Genomic DNA, 4,500 nt, shown 5'->3' on the forward strand with positions numbered 1-4,500 from the left:
TTCCCTTGAGTCCCTGAGTAAACCTAATTTGTAAAGAAAGCATGTTTCCTGCTAACGTCTTTTTAATTCCTTTCTAAAACTCTGGGTTTGAAATAAGCTCCATGGACTTTTTCTCCCTGATTTTCATTCTAAGAAGATGGCTTACTTCCTCTGTAACAAACCACTCCACCCCTCTCATGTTAGCCTTCCAGTTCACTGTACTCACTCATTGATAAAGTCTACCACTTCTTGTCGACTTCTTCTAGCAGACCTTCAGGACCTAAAATAGAGGAACATAATTTGGGGCAACTGGTGTAGTGCCTCATGTGATGCACAGCTCTCAGGGTTTAAAGATTGGAATCATACAGTAATATTCTGTGGCTCATGGAGGAATGTAGGTCCTTTTCATAGTTCACAGTAGTTCTGGCCAAGACACAATTTCAAAGAAAGAAAACATGCCCTAGTCAGAAAAATGATTCCATATGCCTATACGGGATATATATTTATACCATATACCTTCATTGCCTTTCTGGGAATGAAGAGACTCTCTCAGGGGTGAACCTGCTCAGCTGAGCCTGCTGTACCAGTTGCTATCCAGTCATAGGCCAAATGTCCACGTGCTCTCCAGCTGTCTGCTGTGGTCCCAGTATGGCACTTAGGTTCTCAAAAACTGGCCCTTGTGTTTGCTCATAAGGTTTCCTCCATATGTTGGGTGCTGGGGCTGCCAGTCACAGGCCTCCTCCTCACTGAGTTTTGACCAACTGAGATCAGACACATGAAACCAAATTAGGAACAAATTGCAGCATCAGCTTTAGTCCTAGTGTGGGAGGCCCCTTCAAATCCACAATTAATGTGCCATTTCCCACTTAACATGGTAGGGATGCAAACCTTTGCAGCTAACCATTGGGAAAGAAAAGCAGCCCTTAGAACTTGGAAGCCAGTCAGTTAGGCCTTGGCGTTCTCCTGTTGAATGTGAACAATGTCACAGAATATCAACTTCAAGGCAAGGCCTCTCTGGTCACGATGTGAGTGTGTGTGTGTGTGTTAGTCGTTCTGTCATGTACAACTCTTCGTGATCCCATGGACTATAGCCCACCAAGCTCCTCTGTGCATGGAATTCTCCAGGCAAGAATACTGGAGCGGGTTGCCATTCCATTCTCCAGAATATCTTTCCAACCCAGCAATCAAACCCAAGTCTCCTGCATTGTGGGCAGCTTCTTTACCATCTGAGCCACCAGGGAACCCCTGGTCATGATGGCTCAAGACAAAAATAAGATGACTGTACAACCATTTCTGACTACTGGCAAAGCATGAACAGTCAAAACCACAAAATACTAATCCTCTCCTCTTCTGGTTAATGTGAGTAATTGCCAAATATGACTTTAGCCTTGTAGTTTTCCCTCTTTCCAGATAAGATTTATTGAGGTATCTTAAGATAGCTCAGAGGTTAAAGCATCTGCCTGCAATGTGGGAGACCTGGGTTCGATCCCTGGGTCGGGAAGATCCCCTGGAGAAGGAAATGGCAACCCACTCCAGTACTCTTGCCTGGAGAATCCCACGGAGGGAGGAGCCTGGTAGGCTACAGTCCATGGGGTCTCAAAGAGTCGGACATGACTGAGCGACTTCACTCACTCACTCAAGATAGAATTAGCTTACCCATGCTTCCTGTAGCAGCCAATTCAGAGCAGAAATCCACTTCCTTAAACCCTCTGCAAAATCACCTAACATAAGCCAAAATCCTACAAGAAGTTCTTTACAACCCCTTGTTACTGAGATGTATCACAGTTCCCCATGGTGTGCATGTTTTTTTCATTGTGACAAAGAATAAACTCAACTTACTCAGCTTCTCACATATTCCTGGTGATCACTGGCTGGGGGATGTTGTCACCAGGAACAGTGTACAACAGGGGCAAAGACACTTAATTCTTTAGCCTTTTTTTTTGGGGGGGGGGGGTCATGCCACTTGGCATTGGGATCCTAGTTCCCAACTAGAAATTGAACCTGCAATCCCTGAATTAGAAGTGCAGAGTCTTAAACACTGAACAGCCAGGGAAGTCCCAATTCTTTAGACTTTAAGTTAAAAAAAAAAAACAACAAAGCCCCTTTCCCTGATATGGAACAATATGGATTTACTCATCAGCATGGACAGACAGAGCAGGAGATTGGTAGTAGATGTCCTTTGAGGATGAAAGTAAAGGGCTCAAGACTGGAGAGAGGAAGACAAAGTTTGGACAGAAGAAAAGAACTAGGTTATGTGTTCTGACCCTTCTCTCCTAATCCTCCAAAGATTGGACGGGGAGCAAGGACCTAGGCTTAAGGCAAACCCAGCCTGGGCATCTGGGGGATCCAAGAGTGATCCACTGGTGCCCTGCTTCCCACAAGGCCTTTCAAGACTTGCAGCTCTCGCTGTGCCAACACACATGGGTGATAACACAGAGAAGTAGAGATGTAGTGCATATAGACACATGAAGAGCTCCTGGCCCCACCACATCATAAGGACAGATCCAGTAATTTCCTCTCTCTCCTAGTGGCACCTAGAGATTAGCCAAGGGAGAGAAGCAGCATACTTGCTTTGGGGGATCCCAGTCAGGAGTGGGACACGTATTCAGGTAGAGCCAAGGCCAACCTGGTAACTAACTTAAAGACTGACTATGACATGTCACAGAGGTGAAAGCAGAATCTTCCCAACAATGCCAAGAACAGCCCCCCAGCCAAGTGCATCTACATAGCATCAACTGAGACTGAGAGAGGGGAGACACAGGTCTTCCCTGTTGGACATTTTGTTGTGGCTTCAGAAGTTTCCCCAGGGCACTGGAGCCAGTTCAGGTGGTGGAGAATGGGTGTGAGCAAGAAAGACTGGACTGTGAGACACACACACGGATGAACTGACTCCACAGGTCATTGCTGCTACAAATGGAGACAGCACAGAATGAACAACACAGCCTGAATTATGATGTTGGGTGTACGATTTCAAATTCAATTGTAGAAATTCAACACGCATACAACTTGTGCATTTGCCGGTTCAGGTGAGAACTCACACCATCACACTGGTACAACTCAATGGAGGAATGGCGGAAGCTTCTCTCTCCTTCCTGGGTTTAAGTGACAAGCCCAGTGTTAGAGAAAAAAGCTGGAGTGGGGCTTGTTCCCTTAGAGGAACCCCACAGGTATGGTAACTGGAGGAGGAAAGAAAGCTCTTTTGGGGGCTTACAGTTTTGAGAGGGTGAGAGGGAAAAAAGGAGAGGGAAAAGAAGAGGGAGAGAGGGAGGGAGGAGAATAGGACTCAATCCTTCCCAGTGAGAAAATATTGGTGGAGCTTCCTTTTTATGTATAGGGTTGAAGTAGAACACATTGGGATGGGGATGCATAGGAGAACAGTTCATCCTCTGCTGCTGCTGCTGCTAAGTCACTTCAGTTGTGTCCTACTCTGTGCAACCCCATAGACAGCAGTCCACCAGGCTCCCCCATCCCTGGGATTCTCCAGGCAAGAACACTGGAGTGGGTTGCCATTTCCTTCTCCAATGCATGAAAGTGAAAAGTGAAAGTGAAGTCGCTCAGTCGTGTCTGACTCAGCGACCCCATGGACTGCAGCCTACCAGGCTCCTCCTCCTCTAATAGCTAGTATTTGTTCCCTAGTCATACATCTCACATGTCTTTGGGGGAAGCCATTACCTGAGCTCTCAGCTCTAAGGACAGGAGTTGGAACAGGATGATTTGGGTACAACCTGGGCTGGAGAAAGTCAAAGAATCATAGAGAAAGCATGGCTCTGAAGAAATGATTTAGGCATTCCCCCATACTTTCTTTTTAAAAGTCTGTCACTTTAACATACAAATATATATTCTCAGAAAAATTTAAGCACCATTAAAAATTTTAAGTCCCCATTTACCATTGGCTACAGGCCAGCCCTTAGCCTGGTAGTAGAGTAAGATCTATTATCCATTTGGGATGTGTTGTTCTAGACTTTATTATGCACACTTCTATTCCCGTATATAATAAATAGCATGTGCCTTCAGTGTCATGCTGCTCTTTTTGCACATATACTTCTTGCACAAGCTTTCCAAATTGGAATTTTACTTCACATATTGTTCATAACTTGATTTTGCTCTGTATAATACCCATTAACCATTTAATCTTTAAAAAACTATTTTAAATTTTTATCTAAGTAATACATATACATTGTTTAAAGTTTAAACTATGTCATTTAAGATTTATAATGAAGAATATATTTCTTTGTATGTATCTCCTTCCCTAAACTTTTAGCTGTTGCTTTTGGTAATTGCTTTTAAAACAGTATGCTTATATTATTTCTTAATTTATCATTTTAGACGTATCTAGAAAAGTCCTACTATAAAAGAAGATGAGTTAGACTCCTTCTATCTCACACATTCCTATGGTCCCTCTTTCCAATCTTTGAATACAGTACTGATTTTTTATTAAATAAATTGGATGTTTTTCTTATTATAAAAATGTATTATTCACTGAGGAACCAAATGTGTATGTTATGATTAGATTTCCTCCCT

Source organism: Bison bison, unplaced genomic scaffold (assembly GCF_000754665.1).
Source record: "Bison bison bison isolate TAMUID 2011002044 unplaced genomic scaffold, Bison_UMD1.0 scf7180017864364, whole genome shotgun sequence".
Taxonomy (NCBI): Eukaryota; Metazoa; Chordata; class Mammalia; order Artiodactyla; family Bovidae; genus Bison; species Bison bison.